This window comes from Dromiciops gliroides, chromosome 2 (assembly GCF_019393635.1).
Source record: "Dromiciops gliroides isolate mDroGli1 chromosome 2, mDroGli1.pri, whole genome shotgun sequence".
NCBI classification, from domain to species: Eukaryota; Metazoa; Chordata; class Mammalia; order Microbiotheria; family Microbiotheriidae; genus Dromiciops; species Dromiciops gliroides.
In genome coordinates this window covers 353,162,467-353,186,909 of record NC_057862.1, presented here as the reverse complement: position 1 = coordinate 353,186,909, position 24,443 = coordinate 353,162,467, and the positions used below count along the sequence as shown (strand labels likewise).

Sequence of the window (24,443 nt, the reverse complement as noted above, 5' to 3'; positions counted from 1 at the left end):
GTCACATTAAACATATTTCTGCATTAGTTGTGTTGTGAATGAAGAATCAGAACAAAAGGGGAAAACCTAAAAGAAGAAAACACAACAACAAAACTAGAAACAGTATGATTCAATCTGTATACAGATTCCACAGTTCTTTTTTATCTATGTGGAGAGTATTTTCTATCACATGCCCTTCGGAATCGTCTTGGATCATTGTATTGCTGAGAGGAGCTAAGTCTATCACAGTTGATCATTACAAATTGTGTGCTCTTACTGTGTACAATGGTTCTGCTCACTTTACTTAGCATTAGTTCTTTTAAGTTTTTCCATTATATTCTGAATTCTGCCTGCTCATCATTTCTTACAGAACAGTATTATTCTATCATAATCATATACCACAACTTGTTCAGCCATTCCCCAATTGATAGGCATTCCCTCAATTTCTAATTCTTTGATGCCAAAAAGAGAGCAGATAGAAATATTTTTGCACATGTCAGTCAGTCCTTTTCCTTTTTTATAATCTCTTTGGGATAGAGACCTAGTAGTGGTATTACTTGGTCAAAAGGTATGCACAGCCTCATACCCCTTGGGGCATATTTCCAAATTGCTCTCTGTGTAATTTAAGATTCTAAATGTGGATTCTAATGTGTTCCCCCAGTTTGGGGGAAACTGACTAAAAATCACTGATAAAACGAGTTTAGGTTTTTAAGGGTTTATTGGAAAATAGAAAGAAAAAGATTGAGAACAGAATTCTAACAGCCTGGCATTCCTATCTTTCCTCAAATTTCCCATGAAGTCCTCTGCCGCCACCACCATCAAGTCCGGAAGCCAAAAAGGGCAGCGCTCTCTGCGCAGGCTCCCTTTCCTCCTTCCTGTCTCCTCCCAGACCATAGGAGGCTCCTCCAGTTGATTGGCTGGTAGACTTGATAGACAGCACCCATGAGCAAGTGTCATTTCCTGACGCCAAGGAAAAGCCACAATGCCTCTGAGGCATTTTCCTCATGGTGGAGCTCTCCACAGCAAGTCTCCAGTAGGTGGTGTCATTCCAATCACTACAGTCCCCCCTGTTGTTCCTCAAGAAACAAAATGTTTCCTTGACGGAACAGTAAAAAGAATATAATAACTATTGCTAACTAATAATATGTGAACAATAATATAGAAAAGGAAGAGAGGAAAGTTTTGTCCAGAGGGGCGATTTTTTTTTTTTTTTGTCTTCATGAACCGACGCTTTGACATTAGTCTTGCAAAGGGAGGGCCTCTGCAGAGGGTACATGTTACAGATGATGTATATTATAACAGAAAGGAGATAGTAAAAACTAACAAAGCAAAACAGTTCATATAAAGTCTCTGAGTTCTCTTGTCTTCTTGAAGTGGTAAGATGTCATCAGGAGGAAACTGGATTCTGGTCTGAAAAACTGGATTCTGGACTCTGGTCTGGAAAGCTGGATTCTCTTCTTTAACTGTTTGAATTGCTGTATTTTTACTAAACCTTAGCATAGCATTGTCAATGATCAAATTAATAAATTCCATTACATTCCTTCCTTTATATGGTTAGACTTGTAATAGAGGGTTGAGGTAGTTATACAATGTGTAACACTTTTTACCACCATGTGTCTGGATCAAAGCCAAATTTAGTATGTGTTCATGACACCTGAAAATGTTATGGAAAGGTTATCATACCATATCTCATGGTTCTGAGACAGCCAGTGATTGTGCTAGGCCACAGGTGAGTTCAACTGAGTGAGATTAAAAAGATAATTAAGTTCAGTTAAATTAGGTTAAATTAGGAGGGAGAGAGGATGAATACTGGACTGTGCCTAGTAATTGTGCTCTACATAGTCACCATCATAAGCAAACCATGGACTTACGTATACCTGTCTCTCCTTTTGTTGCACATATATTCTCTACAGGGCCTGCATCAGAGTTCACAGCAAATTAGTCTCTGAAATGATAAGTTTCCATACTTCCAAAATCTCATTAATTTCACCAAAGACAGTATGATGGTAAAAATGCGTGCTATGCTGCATAACTGAGAATATATTAGTGATATATACAATAATTCCAAACCATACCCAGAGTATAATGACATATAAATAATAAACAAATGTAAATAGCTGATCACATTAGACATTATCACATAATCTTCTTTTAGCTAGTAAACCACATCATCTTATACATGAATTCTCTAGTATAACAGTAGCAGATACTTAAAGTGGTGATTAATTTTTCAAAAAGAAATAAGATTTCAATATTCAATGTTTTCAGTGAGGTATCAAGCAATAGGGTTCAATAACCCTTTCTGGTCTTTCTTAGTTAAACAGAACAACATAAAAGAGAAAGGAGAAAAAAAATAAATAAAACAAAACTCATTAGAACTCATGGTTCTCTCAAAAAGAAAGAGTAAAAAAAAAAGAATTCTGGTAGCTTCTGAGGCCTGATAGCCTCCCCCACAGCATATACTTAAAATGTCTTTGAATAATCACTTAGTTTATAAAATTTAGTTTTAAAGAAAAGCAAAAGAAACAAAAGTCAAGAAACAAAGCAAAACCAAAAATAAAAATAAAAAACAAAAGATTCGCTAAGCACCCTTTTGTGCTCTTAAAGAACTTAAAAGTGTGGTGAATTCCAGGTTTTTTTAGTGCCTTTCAAAAGTCAAAAAAAAGAATTTAAAAAAAATAGTTGAGGTGGGCCAGAAAACTAGGCCATGTGCTTCAGTGCTTTTGCCTGTAGAAGGAAATGCTTGTTAAATTATAAGGTATTTAAGCTGCTAGAGTTTGGGGTATGCCACATTGTTTTAACTGGTTCCCCAATTCTCTGCAAGCCAAAGTGGCAGGGGTTTCTGAATTGTCATTGATCTTTCTAATGCTGTCATAATGTTCTTTATGGTAGAAAATGTGGAGTTCTCTAGCATCAGTTTTGTCTGTGCCACTGATTTTCAATAAAGGCTGATTTAATTGATGAACCACAACATTCAGCTGATGCTGCTTAGCAAATGCTACAATTGTATCATTTCCTCCCTACTTTCCAAATTTCAGCCACAATGCCTTTGAGGCATTTTCCTCATGGTGGAGCTCTCCACAGCAAGTCTCCAGTAGGTGGCGTCATTCCAATCATTACATCTCCAGTATGCCTGGATCAGTTTCCAACTCCACCAACAATGCATTAGTGTTCCAATTTTTCCAAAGCTTCTCCAACATTTATTTTTTCCCCTCTTTTGTTTTATTAGTCAATCTGATAGGTGTGAGGTAGTACTTAAGAGTTGTTTTTATTTGCATTTCTTTAATCAGTGGTGATTTAGAGCATTTTTTTTTTCATCTGGCAATAGATAGTTTTGATTTCTTCATCTGAAAACTGCCTGTTCATATCCTTTGACCATTTCTCAATTGGGGAATGACTTGGCTTCTTATAAATTTGACTTATTTCCCTATATATTTTAGAAATGAGACCTTTATCAGAAACACTAGCTATAAAATCAAAATGATCCCTTTTGCATTTCTTAATATTCTCTCTTTTTTGGTCATAAATTATTCTCCTTTCCATAGATCTGAGAGGCAAACTATTCCTTCCTCTCCTAATTTTCCTATGGTATCACTCTTTATGTCTACATTGTGTACCCATTTTGACATTATTTTAGTATGTGCTGTAAGATGTTGTTCTGTGCCTCCTTTCTGCCATACCAACTTCCAGTTTTCCCAGCAGTTTTTGTCAAATATTGAGTACCTATATACTTTAGAAATGAGGTCTTTATCAGAAACACTGACTAAAAATATAAGGAATTAGATTGGTGCTAGCCTGTATTCCTAACCTTTCCTTCAGATTTTGGTCATTCATTCTTTTTTTTTCCTTCTTCTTCTTTGAATCAGAGCTATGCTTTGAATATTATATGAAGCTTCTGGGGAGTAGCTCTATTTAGCAGTGTAAGAATGCAGTCTCTCTGCATATTATGATCTTGGAAAGTTTCCTGGAGGACTGGAAGGTGATATGTCAGATGGGTAGTAGGATTCAAGCATAGGGCTTGAACCCACACAGGTAAAAGTGCGTATGGGGCAGGGTTTGAACCCCCACAGACAATAGACAATAAGGGGCCTGTTTTGAACCCACAGAGCAATAGAAGATCAGATAGTGGTTCTTAACTGACCCAGAGGCCAGTCTTCTATCTACAATGCCAAATTTTCTTTTTCCAATATATTTTTCACAAGCAATCACAGACATAGCAACAATTGACCTCATAAATTTATTAAAGAATCAGGATGGCCAGCTATAGTGCTGCCCCACTGGAGACTCCAGCATTTTTTCCTCAGCATCTCCCCTCTTTGATCTGGATAGCAGTTTCTCTTTCCCTGTAGAAGAAATGAAAACATAGAGCACTGTGAGTCACACTATTATAAAAGTGTAGACCTTGAAGTGGGAAAGAAAACTCTGCCCAGAAATAGAACAAGGACAAGACAGAACATTAGAGCAGGAAGGAACCTTGGAACACAGAATGTAGAAATTATAAGGAACCCTAGAGCAAAGAGCATCAGAATGTCAGCTATTTCATGGTGGCCTGATTCTTTATTATCAGAAACTTGTTTTGAACCAAATCAGCCTCTTGGCAATTTCTGCTCATTGCTTCTTGTTTCTGCCTTTTGGGACTAAGAAGAACAAAGTACAGTCTGCTGATCTCAACAATCCTGCCCATATTGAAAGGCACTGATTGATATCCCCTCCCTTATGCTTTTCTCCTCAGCCACTTTCCTTTTCTCTTCTCTTGGCTTAACATATCCAGAGCTTTCAAACAGCATCTTTATAGGATAATCTTTTATGTCTGGTTAAGGTCAACTGCAGATAGCAGGCTGAGGAGAGACTGGGATCTGGAAGACTTGAGTTCAAAACCAATCTCAGACACTCACCAGCTATGTGACCATCTGCAAATCACTTAATCTGTTTGCCTCAGTTTCCTCATCTTCATATGAATGATGAAAGCACCTTCCTCCCAAGGTTGTTGTGAGGATCAAATGAGGCAATAATTTTAAAGTGCTTCGCAAATTCCTTGGTCCATTGTATGTGCTTTAGCTATCATTATTTTTAAGTGCCTCAGAGTCCCCTCCATTCTTCCTATCCTCTCTTCCCATAGAACTTGTAGTTGCCACATGAATTAAATGTACTCCTCTGCTAGAACCCTGTTCCCCTCTAGTTCAAACACCTTGATTTTTGTTTTTGCCCTATGCATTATCTACTCTTTAAAAAAAAAAAAGTTACTTGTAGGGGGCAGGTAATTGGTGTAGCCAATAAAGTACTGGCTCTTGATTCAGAAAGACCTGAGTTTAAATCCGGTCTCAGACACTTGACACTAACTGAGTGACCCTGGGCAAGTCACTTAACTCATTTCCCCACAAAAAGAAAATAATAAAAATTAAAGTTACTTGTATAGCTTAATATCGAACATCAATAGAACCAAATTTGCTTGGGAATACAAATGACTTATTTTTAATGCATAACGTATCATAGCATTTTTGTCACCCTGAATCTGGACTATCAGACTAGACAGGAAAAGTCCATTTAAGAGTTCTTAACCGGGGGTCTGTTAACATTTTTTCTTTGTATTTTGTTGACTATTTCCATTTCTTTTGTGATCCTGTCTCCTGTTTTATGCCTTTAAAAAACCATGATTCTAGGGGCAGCTAGGTGGTGCAGTGGATAGAGCACTGGCCCTGGAGTCAGGAGGACCTGAGTTCAAATCTGGCCTCAGACACTTAACACTTACTAGCTTTGTGACCCTAGGCAAGTCACTTAACCCCAATTGCCTCACCAAAAAACAAACAAACAAACAACAACAAAAAAAAACAAAACCAAAAATGAAAAAAAAAAACCAACATGATTCTGAGAAGTGTTTCACAAGGGAGCCAAAGGATTCATGACCCACAAGAAATTGAGAATCCTTAATTTAGTTCTTTACACAGAGCTTCCCTAGAGGTTCTAGTCATTAGGAAAATATATGTTTAAGGTATAGATACATTCTAAGCTCTTTGTTCTAAGGTTATTTCCAGTTTGTTCTTTCTTTCTTTTTAGAATTTTATTTTCCCAAATATATATAAAAACAAATTTTGACATCACTTTTTTAAAACTTTGTGTTAGGGGCAGCTAGGTGGCGCAGTGGATAGAGCACCGGCCCTGGATTCAGGACTACCTGAGTTCAAATCCGGCCTCAGACACTTAACACCAGCTGTGTGACCCTGGGCAAGTCACTTAACCCCAATTGCCTCACTTAAAAAAAAAAACAAACAAACTTTGTGTTACAACTTCTCTTCCTCCCTCCCTTCCTACCCCCCCCCCCCAAGAACTCAAGCAATTCCAAATAAGTTATACCTGAGTAGTCATGGAAAACATTCCCACATTAGCTAGGTTGTGAGAGAAAACAGTTAAAAACCAAAACTTCAGATTAAAGAATTGTCAAAGAAAAAAAAATTTTTTTAAATGTTTTTCCATCTGTTTTCAGATACCATCAGTTCTTTCTATGTAGATGGATTGCAATTTTCATAAGTCTTTCAGGTTTATATTGGATCATTGCCTTGCTGAAAATAACCACATGCTTCCCAACAGATCATCTTACACTACTGCTGTTATTTTATATACAGTACATTTCACTCTGCTTCAGTTCATGTAGGTTTTTCCAGGTTTTTCTGATAGCATCCTGTTCATTATAACCTGTATATAGTACCTTAAGCTTGACAAATAATTTTCTTCATAATAGCTCAAAAAAGTAGGTACTATACATTTTGCTGTTATAGTCAATCATCGTAATTATTTCCCTCCATCCTATTCCCTTCCCATGATATTTGCTCTGTTTTCTATCTTCTTTTACCCTCCTCCTCATCAAAAGTGTTTTAATTCTGACTGTCTCCCCCCACGCCCCTGCTCTGTATTCCTTTTTTTTTTCACCCTTCCCTCCTTATCCTCTTCCCCTCTTACTTTCCTGTAGGGTTAAATAGATTACTCCTCCCAATTAGGTGTGAATGTTATTCCCTCCTTGAGCCCACTCTGATGAGATTAAGGTCTTTGAGCTAATTCTGTGTTCTGAATTTATCTTCCTCCCTCCCTCCTCAACCCTCCCTATGAAATCAAGCAATTCAGTATGTCATACTTGTGCAGTTATGCAGAACAACTTCACCTTCTTCGAAAGTGTTTTGTTTTTTACTGCTCTCTCCCCCAATCTGCCCTACCCTCCTTCCCCTCTTCTCCCCCCACTTATGTCCCTCCCCTCACACTTTTAGTAAAGGGCAAAAATATATTACTATACCCACTTGAGTATGTATGTCAGTCCCTCTTTGAGCCAATTCTGATGATATTAAGGTTCACTCACTCCCCCACTCCTTCCCCCTCTTCCTCTCCCCTCCATAAGCTTTTTTCTTGTTTCCTTCATGTGAATTACCCCTCCCCAGACCATCTCTCCCCTTGCTCCTCTCCCAGTCTATTCTTCCTACCCCTTAACCCTATTTTAAAGATGTCATCATGGGTTAGTGAACAAAGCACCAGCCCTGGACCCAGGAGGCCCCAAGCCCAAATCCAGCCCCAGCCCCAGCCCCCACAAAGAACAAAACATAAGTGCTTTACAGATTTCATCCCTTCATATTCAGTTCAGACCTGTGTCTTCTGTGAATTCCTTACTGAGAAAGTTCTTATGAGTTTGTAGTATTATTTTCCAATGAATGAATGTAAACAGTTTGATCTTCTAATATCCCTCATGAAGTCTTTTTCCTGTTTAAGTTTTCATGCTTCTCCAGGGTCTTGTATTTGAAAGTCAAATTTTCTATTCAGTTTAGTTATTTTCATCACAAATGCCTGAAAGTCCACTTTTTCATTGAGGACCCTCTTTTTCCTCTGAAAGAGTATAATCAGTTTTGCTGGGTACATGATTGTTGGCTATAGTCCCAGTTCCTTTGCCCTTTGGAATATCATATTCCATGCCCTCTTGTCCTTTAATGTAGATGCTGCTAGATCTTGTTTTATCCTTTCTTTGCTTGCTCATCTTGCCATTTTTTACTTGACTTTTATCTTCTTACAGTGGAGCCCTACTTGCAAGCTACACTGTGTCAAGTTTTAGAGTGTTCCATGTGTTTGGGTATGAGGGACAACAGGTTTTTCTCTCATCTGTCTTGTTCTCTGGTCTGAAGATAACCTCAAGCCAACTTGCTAGTCAACCAGCCAGCAGAGTGCTGTGGTGGTTTTTAGCTTTGACAAGCCCACACCCTTTCCCTACCTGAGCCTCCTGCTGTTCAAGATTTCTTCCTGGTTCCCTTATGGGGTGGGAAGCTTAGTTCCAGAATAAGCTGGTGCTGCAGCTAATTCAGAGGCTGGGGGTAAATTCCCCTTGTGCGGTGTGTTTAGGGTCTGTGTCAGTGTGATGAGGAGTTGGATACTGCTCTCAACCAGGTATGGCCTCCTTTAATCTGGAAAATAATTTCAGCATCTTTTTGAGGGTTTTGCCACTCCAGGGCTTGTTTTACTGCTGTTTTTAGGGTTGTGAGATTTAGAGTGCTACCAGCCTGTTGAGAAAGATACTGCAGGGAAGCTCCACCATGAAAGGAAACCATGTGACTTCAGCATCCGGAGGTTGTGTCTGCTGTCTGACTCCTGTCAATGAGTGTTACCAACCAATTAGCTTGGAGCTGTGTGTGAGGACTGTCCAGCTTATGCTGTCAGAGGGGGATTCTGGGTGAAGCCCCTGAGGAGGGGCCTTTCATTTTGGGGACTGTGCCTTGGAGAGAACACAGATTCTGATCTCTCTTAAATAGTTAGATGAAGGGTTTTTTGTTTGTTTTTTTGTTTTTTGTTTTTTGGGGTTTTTTTTGCCTCTCTCTCTCTCACTAACTTCTGATGTACTTTAATAAATACTTTAAAATCTAAACTTTTGCTAAAGCTTCTAATTTGAGGCAACCACTCATTAGATTTTAGACATCATAGCTAGAATTTTAGGCCCTTACAGGGTAATTGTGTCAGGAGCTCTGTGTGTTTAATGTCTTTACTTCACCATCTTGGCTCTGCCCCCTATTTCCAATTCTTTCATTTTGCATCCTATTTGTTTATGATTTTACCTTGGAACCTGGTGGGTTTCTAAAAATCAAGGTCACCTGAGTTTTGTTTGTGGCCCCTCATGATGATAAAGATGTAAGTTCATATGAACAGCTTAGCCTGGCCATGGGAAAATTACCAGATGATTCCAAGTTCACATTAGCAAGATTTGTAAATGGGTGGAAACTATTAGCCACATGGAATGTCTCAAGATACTCAGGCCCAGGAAATGGGAGTTCTTCATAATCCCTCACATTGAGTGATAGAAGTGTGGGACTAAGTGGTGTAACAGACTTAGGCAGTTCCCAAATCTCCCAGTTTTTAATAAGGAGGAGGCCTCTGATGGGGGACAAAACCAGGTTAAAGTTGCAGGATAATTTGGAAATGTGTCCTATGCAGGGAAGAAATGTAAGTCTTAATCCTCAATCTCATCCTTAGCCCTCAGCTTCCATAGGCTTACCAGGCACAGCCCTCCCCTGGCCCTCTCATCAAGTTGTCCCCTTGGTATGGAAAGACCTCCCCTTTCCTTAAGTTGGTTCAAATTATATTCATCCTTCAAGTCTCAGGGTCTCCACCTCCCTTGCTCCTCCACAAGTCACTGACATCTCCCTGCTTTAAACTCCTTTGTTGGTGTGATTGTTCTTTACTCTTTGTGTCATGTCTGACTCTTGGTCAGGCCATTTGGAGCTTTCTTAGTGTAAGGGCTAAAATTCTAGCTAGTCCGTCTAAAATATCTAATAAGTGGTCGCAAATAAATTATAGCAAGAGTTTAGACTTTTAAGCATTTATTAAGGAGAATAAGAATTTGGTGAAGAGAGAGAAAGAGGCCTAGATTCAGATGTCTATCTCAGGGAGCCAATGTCTCTAGGTCCTCTCCCTGCCCCCCCCCCCCCGAGGTCCTCCAGAAAGAGAGCAGGAGAGCAAGCCTCACCTATTTTATAGACAGTACCCATGAGCAAACGTCACTTCCTGACGCCAAGAATAATCACATGGCTTGCCCTCAGACACCTTCCCCTCATGGCAGAGCTTTCCTACAGTAACTCTCCAGCAGGTGGCTTCACTCCACATCCAAAGATACTGCTCCTCTTTGAGAGAGAGTGAAAAACAACAGCAACTGGAGTGGTTTGCCATTTCCTGCTCCAGCTCATTTTACAATTAAGAGAACTGAGGCAATAGGGCTTAAGGGACTTTCCCAGAGACCCACAGCTAGGCAATGTCTGAAGGCAGATTTGTTAGCCCTTAGGAAAGAGCAGTGAATAACAAATTATGAATCTGATTTGCATTATAGCTTTTTGGTAATGATCTGTGTGACCTTGGGCAAGTAAATGATCTTCCCTGGTTAATTCAGTCTCCTCTTATTTACAATAGAGTATGTAGGCTGCATAGTCTATAAGGTCCTTTCAGATCAGGTGTTCTCTACTTTGAGGAGTATTTTAGATTTGATTTATTTCAATTTAGCAAACATTTATTAAACCCCTTCTGTGTGCTAGGCACTAGGGAAAAAAAAAACAAAAATTAAAAATAGAACAGTCCTTGCCCTCAAGGAAGACAATCTATTTGAGTAATCACTAAGCAATTGGTTGGGGCAATGTGGAGAATGACTCAACAACTAGGAGGATTGGGAAAAATCACCTACTACATGCAGGAAGTGATAACTGAAAAAGAGCCTTGATGCAGCTAGGGAGTCCAAGAGGCAGAAGTGTGGAGGGATGGCATTCAGGCATAGGGTACATCCTGTGCAAAGGCACAAAGGGAAGATATGGAATTCCATGTGTAGGGAACAGCAAATAAGTCAGCTGGGCTGAGATTCAGAGTGCATGAAGGAGATTAACCAACAATGAATCTATGAGTACACAGCAGGCTATTTAGCCCTCCTGATTCCTCTATTATATCAAGTGTATGTGTCTGGTGTCTCCAGCTAGAGTGTTGAGAACCCTTGAGGAAAAGGAATATAGCAAATCCAGGCCAGTGAATATGGTGGTAGAGGGGAATCAGAGTTGAGGTGCATGGGCTTTGTCTTGGAGGCCATGCCCTAACCCCTTGACCCTTAACCTATGCAGAAGCATCCCCTCTGGGTAGCACTCATTGGCTTGCTGCCAGGAGGAATATACAGCCCAAACCTCTTGACTCTGTAAAGGAGTTCAGGGAATGGAAGTTAAATACCATCTTGTCCAAATCCTCCATGTGACAGAAGAGGAAACCTAATTTTACAGAAGGGCAGTGACCTGGCCTAAATGATGGGTCAAGATCAGATCTGAGTTAAGCCTAGATCCCAAGTTTCCAGGCTCCAAGACCAGCATTTCTCCCCCCCCCTTCCATGTTGATAAATGTACTCAAGGGAATTCTTTATGAGAGACTCCTCACTGTCCACTGTACTTTATTCCTTGACAAAGTAGTAGGGGTGGCCCAATTTCTAACTTCTCTACTCTTCTCTCACTGTCCATTTGATCCAGCTGACTGTGTGGAACTTGTTCCTATTTAGACAGATGCAAGTACTTAGAGGTACCATCATATAATAGAAAGAGCACTGGATTAACGTTAAATTTCTTTTATGTAAGTTATGACCTGGGAAGCCCTGAGCAAGTCAGTATTCTCTTCATCATGGTCTCTTTGAGAGGAATGTTTTGTTTTGAAATGGTGTAGATGTGTGTGTGTGTGTGTGTGTGTGTGTGTGTGTGTGTGTGTGTGAGAGAGAGAGAGAGAGAGAGAGAGAGAGAGAGAGAGAGAGAGAGAGAGAGAGAGAGAGAGAGAGAGAGAGAGAGAGTTTGGCAGTTTGTTGCCTACTTTCCTAAGTGAAGGAAATGAGAAATTTCAGTTGTGGTTACTGAAAATAAAGATAAGTTTTTCCCATCCAAATGATTGGACCTCATCAACTTTTTGCACTGATCCATTGGCAGGGGGCCAAGCTTGGGACCCTAGGTAAGACCTTCTGTATTAGATGATTTCTAAGGCCCTTTCAAATTCTGGGTTCTAGGAAATGAATACATTGTTTGAAAATGTTATCTTTAAGGAAATTACAAGTGGTACTTATTTTCATAACAAAGCACACCTTCATTTACATAAGTCTTTCCATTAGTGCCAGAAACAGGGTCATACTGTCTGGGGCATCCAATTACATAGTCATTACAGTCGGCCTAGAAACACAGAGTCTCAGAGCTTTGGAGCTGGTAGGGATCTATACCAACCATTGAGCCAAACAGTGAATAAACATTCATTAAGGGGGAATAAGCATTCTGAATCTTCTCTAAGTCAGCTTCTTTCACTGACCTTTAGAACTAGAAAATATACGAAAGACCACCTTGCCTTCTTTGAGGGTGGCAAGGTAGGGCAGTGAATGGAACACCAACCCTGAAGTCAATAAGGTTCATCTTTATCAATTCAAATCCATCCTCAGACATTTACTAGATGTGGGACCCTGGGCAAGTCATTTAATCCAGTTTGTCTCAGTTTCCTCATGTGTAAAATGAGCTGGAGAAGGAAATGCCAAAAAAAACCCTAAATGTGGTCATGAAGAGTCAGACATGACTAAAATGACAAAGTAACAACAGTCTTGCTTTATGCTCATTTTGCAGGTGACACCACCAAAGGAGAAAGAGAAGTCGTCCAATCCTCATACCATTGAAGGATTAACCTAGTCTATGCTTTATCTGAGCAGGAGTCCTTTCTACAACATCCCTGAAAGGGGGTGAGAGAATCCTTTGCTTGAAGAATTCTGTTTACCTCCTGATGCAGCCCAGCCCATTTTTGGATCACTCTCATTGCTAGGAAGGATTTCCTTGAAAGGAGCTAATATCTGCCTCTCTGAAATTGCTACCCAATTTTTCTACTTCCCTGTTTCTTCTTGGGACCAAACAGAACAAGTCACCCTCGCTCAGTCACTTCTAACAGTCCTTTAGATGTTTGGAGACAGTGACCATGTTCTACCTGGAGTTTCTCTTCTACAGGCTACATGTTCTTACTTATTTCAACAGAGCCTCACAGGGTTTGGCCTCCAGTCTTCCCAGAAACCTGGGTGACTGACCCTGGATATACTTTAGCTTATCAAAATCCTTCCTTAATGATGACCCACCAGGGCAGAGAACAGCAGAGCTATCACTACCCTCATTCTAATCCCATAGTTCTAGAAATGCAACCTAAGGATACATTAACTCTTTGGGCATGAAGAGGAATTCAGGAATTCAAGCTACCATCAGACTATGGCTTCTTCCCCTAAGTTCCAAGAACCTGAATTCACTCCCTTAAATTCAAGTCACTTGGAATTGGAGATTGACTGGAAGGTTGGTGGGAATGGTATGGAAACTGGTTGTTCATCTGGTGATGTTCATTTCCTCTGGCCAAGGCTTGGAATCATAGGGAAGAGGATGAATTTGGAGAAGTTGATTGTCCCACTCCTCCCCCCACATCTTTTACCTTGGAGAAAAGGCCTAAAACATTAGTGATTCACTTTTTTTTTTAATGTATAAGGTATTTTATTTTTTCCATTACCTGTAAAGATAGTTCTCAACTTTTGTTTATACAAGCTTTACAATTTCAGATTTTTCTCCCTCCCTCCCCTCCCTCCCCCCCTCCCCTAGACAGCAGGTAATCTGATATAGGTTATATCTATATATCTCTATACATATACATATAGATATAGATATATACACACACACATATATACACATAATAACATTAATCCTATTTCTGCATTAATCCTGTTACAAGAGAAAAAATCAGAGCAGTGATGCAAAACCTCAAAATAGAAAAAAAAACAACAGCACCCAAAACAAAAGAAATAATATGGTTCAATCAGCATCTATACTCCACAGTTCTTTCTTTCTTTTTTTTTTTTCTTGGATTTGGAGATCCTCTTCTATCATGAGTTCCCTGGAACTCTTCTGTACCATTGCATTGGTGAGAAGAATATAGTCCATCACAGTAGGTCAACACTCAATGTTGATGATACTGTGTACAATGTTCTTCTGGTTCTGCTCATCTCACTCATCATCAGCTCACGTAAGACCCTCCAGGTTTCTCTGAACTCTTCCTGCTCATCATTTCTTACAGCACAATAGTATTCCATTGTATTCATATACCACAACTTGTCCAGCCATTCCCCAATTGATGGGCACCCCCTCAACTTCCAATTCCTTGCTACCACGTAAAGAGCAGCTATAAATATTTTTGTACATGTGGGTCCCTTTCCCCCTTCCATGATTTCTTTGGGCAAAAGACCTAAAAGTGGAATTGCTGGGTCAAAGGGTATGCACAGCTTTATTGCCCTTTGGGCATAATTCCAAATTGCTCTCCAGAATGGTTGGATCAGGTCACAGCTCCACCAACAATGCATTAGTGTTCCAATTTTCCCACAGCCTCTCCAACATTTATTATCTTCCTTTTTTGTCATTTTAGCCAATCTGATAGGTGTCAGGTGGTACCTCAGAGTTGTTTTAATTTGCATCTCTCTAATCATTAGAGATTTAGATCATTTTTTCATATGGGAATAGATAGCTTTGGTTTCTTCATCAGAAAACTGCCTGTTCATATCCTTTGACCATTTCTCAATTGGGGAATGACTTGGATTCTTATAAATTTGATTTAATTCCCTATATATTTTAGAGATGAGGCCTTTATCAGAAGCACTGGCCTCAAAAATTGTTTCCCAGCTTTCTGCCTCCCTTCCAATTTTGGATGCATTGCTTCTGTTTGTACAAAAATTTTTAAATTTAATATAATCAAAATCATCCATTTTGCCTTTTATAATATACTCTATCTCTTGTTTGGTCAAAAACTGTTTTCCTTTCCAAAGATCTGATAGGTACACTATTCCTTTCTCTCCTAATTTACCTATGGTATCACCTCTTATGTCTAAATCATGTATCCATTTTGACCTTATTTTAGTATAAGGTGTAAGATGTTGGTCTATGCCTAATTTCTGCCATACTATCTTCCAGTTTTCCCAGCAGTTTTTGTTAAATACTGAGTTCCTATCCCAGAAGCTGGAGTCTTTGGGTTTATCAAACACTACATTACTAGTGTCATTTACTACTGCATTTCCTGAGTCTAGCCTATTCCATTGATCTACCACTCTATTTTTTAGCCAGTACCAGATAGTTTTGATGACTGCCGCTTTATAGTAAAGCTCCAGGTTTGGTACCGCTAACCCACCTTCCTGTGAATTTTTTTTCAATATTTCCCTGGATATTCTTGATTTTTTGTTTTTCCAGATGAATTTTGTTATTATTTTTTCTAGCTGTATAAAATAATTTTTAGGTAGTCTGATTGGTATGGCACTGAATAAGTAAATTAATTTAGGCAGTATTGTCATTTTTACTATATTAGCTCTGCCTATCCATGAGCAATTGATATCTTTCCAATTATTTAGATCTGATTTGATTTGTGTGAAGAGTGTTTGGTAGTTGTGTTCATAGAGTTCCTGGGTTTGTCTTGGCAAGTAGACTCCCAAGTATTTTTTATTATCTACCGTTACTTTAAATGGAATTTCTCTTTCTATCTCTTGCTGCTGGACTTTGTTGGTCATGTATAGAAATGCTGATGATTTATGTGGATTTATTTTATATCCTGCTACTTTGCTAAAGTTGTTAATTGTTTCAAGTAATTTTTGACTTGATTCTTGAGGATTCCTTAAGTATACCATCATATCATCTGCAAAGAGTGATAGTTTTGTTTCCTCCTTGCCTATTCTAATTCCTTTAATTCCTTTCTCTTCTCTGATTGCTAAAGCTCACATTTCTAGGACAATATTAAATAATAGGGGAGATAATGGACATCCCTGTTTCACCCCTGATCTTATTGGGAAGGCCTCTAATTTATCTCCATTGCATATAATACTTGCTGATGGCTTTAGGTAGATACTGTTTATTATTCTAAGGAAAGCTCCCCCTATTCCTAAACTCTCTAGTGTTTTTATTAGGAATGGGTGCTGTACCTTGTCAAAAGCTTTCTCTGCATCTATTGAGATAATCATATGATTTTGGTTGGTTTTCTTATTGATGTGGTTGATTATGTTAATAGTTTTCCTAATGTTGAACCAGCCCTGCATTCCTGGTATAAATCCCACCTGGTCATAGTGTATTATCCTGGTGATCACTTGCTGTAATCTCCTTGCTAATATCTTATTTAAGATTTTAGCATCAATATTCATTAGGGAGATTGGTCTATACTTTTCTTTCTCTGTTTTTGCTTTGCCTGGTTTTGGTATCACCACCATATTTGTGTCATAAAACGAATTTGGTAGAACTCCTTCTTCACCTATTTTTCCAAATAATTTGTATAATATTGGAATTAATTGTTCTTTAAATGTTTGGTAAAATTCACCCGTAAACCCATCTGGCCCTGGGGATTTTTTCTTAGGGAGTTCATTAATAGCTTGTTCAATTTCTTTTTCTAATATGGGTTTATTTAAGGATTTTATTTCCTCTTCAGTTAACCTGAGCAGTTTGTATTTTTGTAAATATTCATCCATTTCATTTAGATTGTCAAATTTATTGGCATACAGTTGGGCAAAATATTTCCTAATTATTGCTTTAATTTCCACTTCATTGGTGGTAACATCACCCTTTTCATTTTTGATACTGGTAATTTGGTTTTCTTCTTTCTTTTTTTTAATCAAATTAACCAATATTTTATCTATTTTATTGGTTTTTTCATAAAACCAGCTCTTAGTTTTATTGATTAATTCTATAGTTTTTTTGCTTTCAATCTTATTAATTTCTCCTTTAATTTTCAGGATCTCTAATTTAGTGTCTAATTGGGGATTTCTGATTTGTTCTTTTTCTAGCTTTTTAAGTTGCATGCCCAATTCATTAATCTCCTCTTTCTCTTTCTTATTCATGTAAGCATTTAGAGCTATAAATTTTCCCCTAAGCACTGCTTTGGCTGCATCCCATAGATTTTGGTATGTTGTCTCATTATTGTCATTCTCTTGGATAAAGTTATTGATTGTTTCTATGATTTCTTGTTTGGCCCATTCATTCTTTAGAATGAAATTATTTAGTTTCCAATTGATTTTCATTCTACTTTTCCCTGGCTCTTTCTTACATGTAATTTTTATTGCATCATGATCTGAGAAGGATGCATTTACTATTTCTGCCTTTCTACATTTGACTATGATGTTTTTGTGCCCTAATGCATGGTCAATTTTTGAAAATGTGCCATGTACTGCTGAGAAAAAGGTATATTCCTTTCTATCCCCATTCAATTTTCTCCAGACATCTATCATGTCTAACTTTTCTAGTAATCTATTCACCTCTTTCACTTCTTTCTTATTTATTTTTTGGCTAGATTTATCTAATTCTGAGAGGGGGAGATTCAGATCCCCCACTAGTATAGTATTACTGTCTAATTCCTCTTGTAACTCATTTAACTACTCCTCTAAGAACTTGGATGCTATACCACTTGGCGCATACATATTTAATATTGATATTACTTCATTATCTATAGTACCTTTAAGTAAGATGTAATTTCCTTCCTTATCTCTTTTAATGAGATCTATTTTTGCCTGCACTTTGTCTGAGATAAGGATTGCTACCCCTGCCTTTTTTACTTTAGCTGAGGCATAATATATTCTGCTCCAGCCTTTTACCTTTACTCTGTGTGTATCTCTCTGCTTCAAATGTGTTTCTTGTAAACAGCATATTGTAGGGTTCTGGTTTTTAATCCACTCTGCAATTCACTTCCGTTTTATAGCAGAGTTCATCCCATTCACATTCACAGTTATTATTACTGACTGTCTATTCCTCTCCATTCTATTTTCCCCCTTTCTACTTTTCCCCCCTTTTTTCACCCTATTCCTCTTCACCGACGTTTTACTTCTTACCCCTGCCTCCCCCGATCTTCCCTCCCTTTTCATCACCCCCCTCTCTTTTCTTTACCCTTTTCTCCCTTGCTTTTGTCCTCCCTTCTATCAGTCCCCCCCTTTCCCTTCCCCTTTTGTTTCCCTAAAGAATGAGTTAAGCTTCTTTATCCCAATGAACGTATATGTTGTTCCCTCTTTGAGTCAAATCTAATGAGAATAGGGTTGAAACAATGTTCCCCCCTCCTTTCTTTCCCTCGATTGTAATAGGTTTTTTTCCACCTCTTCATATGATATAATTCATCCCATTCCACCTCCCCTTTCCTCTCCTCCCCATAGACTCCCTTTTTAACCCCTTAATTCTTTTGTATCATCACATCAAAGACAATTTATATTTATACCCTCTATATAAAGTCCTTCTCTCTGCCCAAATATATTTACAGTTCTTAAGAGTTATGAGTATTATCTTCCTGTGTAGGGATATAAACACTTTAACCTAATAGGGTAACTTTTTTTTTTTCCCCTCTGTTTACCTTTTTAAACTTCTCTTGAGTCTTGTATGTTGAGATCAAATTTTCTATTCAGTTCTGGTCTTTTCACCAGGAAAGATTGAAAGTCCCCAATGTCATTAAATGTCCATCTTTTCCCCTGAAAGAAAATGCACATTTTTGCTGGGTAAGAGATTCTCGGCTGCAATCCAAGCTCCTTTGCCTTCTGGAATATCATATTCCAAGCCTTGCAGTCCTTTAATGTTGAAGCTGCCAGGTCCTGAGCAATCCTGACTGTGGCTCCATGATATTTAAATTGCTTCTTTCTGGCTGCTTGGAGTATTTTCTCCTTCACCTGATAATTCTGGAATTTGGCTACAATATTCCTTGGAGTTTTCCTTTTGGGGTCTCTTTCAGGAGGTGATCGGTGGATTCTTTCAATGATGATTTTATCCTCTGATTCTATGATATCAGGGCAGTTCTCCTTAATAATTTCCTGGAATATGGTGTCTAGATTCTTTTTCTGGTAATGGCTTTCAGGCAGTCCAATGATTCTCAAATTGTCTCTCCTCGATCTGTTTTCCAGATCAGTTGTCTTTCCAATGAGGTATTTCACATTTTCTTCTATTTTTTCATTTTTTTTATTCTGTTTGACTGATTCCTGGTGTCTCATGGATCCCTTATCTTCCAACTGTCCCACTTTAATTTTTAAGGTAGTGTTTTCTTCAGTGAGATTATGCAGCTTTTTTTCCATTTGGCCAAATGAATTTTTTAAGGCTTTGTTTTCTTCAGCTTCCTTTTCCAAGCTGCTGATTCTTTTTCTGTAGTTTTCTTGTTTTGCTTTCATTTCTCTCCCCATTTTTTCTTCTACCTCTTGCAATTGATTTTTAAAATCCTTTTTGAGCTCTTCCAGGAAGGCTTTTTGTTCTTGAGACCAATTCACCTTCCCTTGTGAGGCTTCAGATGTAGACAATTTGAGGCTATTGTTCTCATCTGAGTTTGTGTTGGCTTCTTCCCTATTGATACAGAAGCTCTCAATGGAGAGGGCTCTTTTTTGCTTCTTACTCATTATTGCAGCTTATTTATTTATTCTTTAAGTTGAGGTCTGCTCTGGGGGCACCAGGGTCCCTGTTTTGGGCTTCTTGTGCAGGGGTATCGGTGCTGTGTGACAGGGCTTTTACTCTGAGGCCTTTATGGTGTGTGGAGATCCCCCACCCTGCACTTCCTGTCTGATTGCGCTCGGCCAGCCAGGCACCAGACCCCGGCATCTGATCCCGCCTGACCCGTTCGTCTCCCTCCCGGCTGGAGCAGGTAGGTTTTTCCACTGTCCTTCTTGGCCACCAGATTTTTGAACCAGGTTCCGGGAGCCTCAGTTGTTCGGCTGTGGCCTGCAGCTCCTGCTGACTTGCCCCGACCCCCTCGGCACTGGGTTGCTGCCCTGTGCTGGGCCTCCCTTTTGCCCGAGTCAGACCGACCTTTTCCTGAAGTCTTCTAAATTATCTCTGGTTGGAGGACTGTGTCTCTCTGTCTCTTTGCAGGTTCTGTAGTTTCAGAATCCGTCCAGAGGCTTGATTTAATGTTCGTTTTGAGGGAACAGAAGGAGAGCTCAGGCAGCTTGCTGCTTCCTCTCTGCCATCTTGGCTCCGCCCCCCAGTGATTCACTTTTGCCCCACAACTTAACAGATCAGACCAGAATAGATACTCTTTACACAGAATGCTATGTCAGCTCTTCACTGAAAGAAGAAAGGAAGCAAAGAAGGAAGGAAGGAAGGAAGAAGAAAGGAAAAAGGAGGTGTTGAAGATAAGGAAAGAAAAAGCAAGGAAGTAAGGAAAAAAGGAAGGAAGAAGGAAGAAAGGCTAGAGGGAGGGAGGAAGGAAGGGAGGGAAATAAGGAAGGAAGGACACAAGCTTTATTAAGTATCTACTATGTAACAGGCACTGTGCTAAGAATTTTACAAATATTATTTCATTTGATTCCCACAAAAACCCTGAGAGTAAAGTGCCATTATTATTCCTATTTTACACTTGATGAAATTGAGGAAAATAGGAATCAAGTGACTTGTCCAAGGTCACACAGCTGCTAAATGTCTGAGGTTGGATTTGAATTCAGATCTTCCTGAATCAAGGCCCAGTGCTCTATCTACTGCACCAACTATAGAGAACTGCTGCTGAATAGGTGAAAAGTTCCAGAACATAAAATGTCAGACCTGGACACTCTAGACTAGAGATGACATAACCCTCTAGCTGAAATTATTTCATTCAGCTGCCAAAGTAATTTTCCTAAAACTCATGTCTCAGCATGTCACTCTCTTACTCAATAAAATCCAGTAGCTTCCTATCACCCCCAGGATCAAATAGAAATGTTCTGTTTGCCCTTCAAAGCCCTTCATAACTAAGCCCTCTCCTACCTTTCCAGTCTTCTTTACACCTCACTCTCTGATGCATATTCTTTCAGTGACATTGGCCTCCTGGATGCTCCACAAACAAGACACTCCACAGCTTGGCTCTGGGCATTTTCTCTGGCTGTCCACCATACCCAGAACACCCTCCTCCTCATTTCCCTTGCCTGGCTTCCCTAGCTTTGTTCAAATCCCAACTAAAATTGTTAATTCTCATGTCTTCCTTCTTTTAGTTATTTCTTATTTATCCTGTGTATGGTTTGTTCATAGATATTTATTTGCTTGTCTCCCCAATTTGATTGTAAGCTCCTTGAAGGCAGGGACTGTCTTTCCCCTCTTTTTGTATTCCCAGTGTTTAGCACACTTCCTGGCCCATAGTAGGAACTTAATAAAACTTATGGAATGACTATAAGTGATTTTAGAATGTAAAACCTATAATGTCAGATCTAGAAGGGACCTCAAAATGCAGAACCCCACACTGCCAAACTGGAAGCAAATTTGAGAACATCTAGGCCAAACAGCTATTACCTGAGAGGAAACCATGGCTTTGAAAAATTAAGGAAAGAAGCACAGTTAGAGTGGGAAAAGGTATGTTTTTGAGTTGAGGGACTTGGATGGTTGTCCTGGTTAGTAAGAGCTAGTTAGGGAACTAGCTCTTAGGCCAATCACTTCCTCTTTCTGGGCCTTGGATTTTTCCATCTATAAAATGGAGAGTTTGAATAACATTCACATTGAATCTAACTGTAGAATCTCCCACAAAAAAGTGTATCCTTTCAGGAACTGGGATCAAAGACCCCTTGGACACAGAACTCTTTTAGTTGCCGTTTCCAGGCCATGTGAAGAGGTGCTGACCCAAGCTTCCTTTGTCTCTACTCATCTCTCAGGCAAGCCCTTACAGGGGGACTTCAGGGAAAATGGAGAAAGATGTGGGTCTGCTTGTTCTTACTGAAATAACCCTGAGTTTCTGTGACATCAGTCTGACTTTTTCCTGTGTGAGCAGCCTGTGGATGCTTCCTCCCTGAGAACTCTTGAACTTACTCATGACCTGACAGCTGGAATGAGGGCTAGGATTCTTTCCCAGAATCAGCAAAGTCTAGAAAAGTCTTGATATGTCTATGTTCCCTGGCCTTTTATAGCTGCTACTGAAGATGACAAAGTGTGGAAGCACTAGTGTATAACTAGTGCATCTCGAACAGGTGGTTTAAACAGTTTAAACACTAAGACTCATCCCTACACCCACACCCACACATGGACTTAGTGCTAATCTAAACCAAAAGCAACTTTTAAAAGATTCATGGGGTGGTGGCAGGTCCCATACTGTATAAGTCTCTGAAGTCATGCTAGCTTTCTTCGATCTGGGCCAGGTCTTCTCGATTTCCCAGGATTTGATTTCATTTTCCCTAATTCTCTCTTCCTTTTCTTGGTGCATGGGGGAAAGGCAGGGAGGGACATTTATCTCTTAGCATAACACCCTGTTAGAATGATTAGTTCATTTTAAGATCCAATTCACTACAAATTGATGTCATGGTCCTCTTAGAGAAGGAAGGATAAACAGCAACAACAAGCCTGGGAACAACATGTTACCCCCCCCCCCCCCCCCCCCCCCCCCCCGCCAATCCATTTAGATTCCTTCCTTTTGGCTTTCAGGAGTTTATTTCAGATGAAAAGTTCGGGGTTTAGTCACAAGCTCTCCAAGTCCCACTTAGAAAAAATTCCTAATACTTATACATAGGTTGAGTTCTTACCAAAAATTATATTGATGTCAACCCTTTGGGCATCTGGGTGGCAAATTAGATAGAGCACAAGGCCTGCAGTGAGGAAGACTCGAGTTCAGATCCAGCCTCTGACATTAGCTGAATGACCCTGGAGAAGTCACTTAATCCTGTTTGCCTCAGTTTCCTCATATGTAAAATGAACTGGAGAAGGAAGTGGCAAACCATTTCAGTATCTTTGGCAAGAAAATGTGCCAGTAGTCACAATGAGTTAGACATGACTGAAAACAACTAAGCAACAAGTTAACCCCTGGTTCTTTGTGATTGAAGCAAAATTCAATTTACTGGAAACCTTTGGGCAATAAACATCAGATTACGTGAGAGTGTCTGTGGGTACACAGGCTTTGGGAGGGGAAGTTAGGAAAAGAGCTGCCGTTTTCTTGGAAATTGTCTCAGCCTGTGATCTTCTTTTCTATGATGCCCATGGCCAGGAATCTTCCTTGCCTCTCCTTTCTCTGCTATAGTGCAGTCCTCCCTTTGCTCCGTGCTTGTTCTCACATCCAGCCCCTGAGAATCTCTTCTTCCCCATTCTGAGAAAGCTTCTCCAATTGATGTGAAAGGAGCAACCCAATCTCTCCTGCCTGGCTTTGAGGATCAAGGCTGCAGCTGGGGCCCTGATTGTTTGATCCAATAAAAAGAAGCTTTGGTTGAACCTGGTGGACGTACTAGAGCCAAATGGGATGGCGCATCTTTACAAAAGGAGCATGGATTTAGAACCAGAAGGGATCTCAGAGGCCATCACATCTTGACCTCTTTTCACAGGTGATTAGGGTAACGGTGTTCTGCCTACCCCTGTTGAGGCCCCATGCTCATCTCTAGTTCTGGGGCTGGTCACCAATGGATGCCCTTTTCCTGCATGTTCCTATCTCCTAATCAAATTCCTTCCCTCTGCATCCCAAAGCCTCCTGTCTCTGGGGCAGTTGAGCCCAGCTGCTCTAAAACACTGCCCAGGGGCTCAACCAGCCTGAAATTAGTTGAGCTCCACCTGACCTTTGTTCACTTCAAGTGAGACAGTCAACAGCTTCTCTTTCTTAAACCCGATCTGATGCCCAAATGTTTCAGTTAGATTCTAGATTTATGTGCAGGGGCATTGATTAGGGAATTCTCCCTCCTCTCTCAATTTGATGAGCTTCAGTTAAGGGGCCCTTTAGAAAGTGACTTTGTGGAGGGGCAGCTAGGTGGAGCAGTGGATAAAGCTCTGGCTCTGGATTCAGGAGGACCTGAGTTCAAATTTGGCCTCAGAAACTTGACAGTTACTAGCTGTGTGACCCTGGGCAAGTCACTTAACCCTCATTGTCCTGCCCCACCCCCCCAAAAAAAAGAAAAAAAGAAAGTGACTTTGTGAAAGATATGGGCGTGCCCATTTGTCTATTCATTGGGGATAAATTGGTTAGATCGGGATGGGTTGTGGTTAGAGCAAAGCCTTTCTGCTGAATATATTAAAAATGGGGATCAGAAATGGTCAAAGAATATGAACAGGTAGTTTTCAGATGAAGAAAATAAAGTTATAGTCATTTGGAAAAATGCTTTAAATCACTATTGATTAGAGAAATGCAAATTAAAACAACTCTCAGGTACCACCTCATACTTATCAGATTGGCCAATATGGCAGAGAAGGGAAATGATAAATGTTGGAGAAATGTGGAAAATTGGGACACTAATACATTGTTAGTAAAGTTGTGAATTGATCCAAACATTCTGGAGACCAATTTAGAATTATGCTTAAAGGGCAATCAAACTGTGCATACCCTTTGATCCAGCAATACCACTCCTGGGTCTGTATCCCAAGGAGATTTTAAAAATGGGAAAAGGGTATACATGTGCAAAAATATTTATAGCAGCATTTTTTTGTGGTGGCAAAGAATTGGAAATTGAGGTGATACTCATTAGTTGGGGAATGGTTGAACAAGTTGTGGTATATGAATATAAAGGAAGATTCATGATGGAAAATGCTATC

The 24,443-nt window shown here is 39.6% G+C and overlaps 1 protein-coding gene across 1 annotated transcript in view; it reads left to right on the top strand.

Annotated features, from left to right (window-relative positions):
- SCGB3A2 (secretoglobin family 3A member 2) overlaps positions 1-24,443 on the top strand; it is a 120,479-nt gene that overhangs the window by 19,203 nt on the left and 76,833 nt on the right. The window lies entirely within an intron of this gene.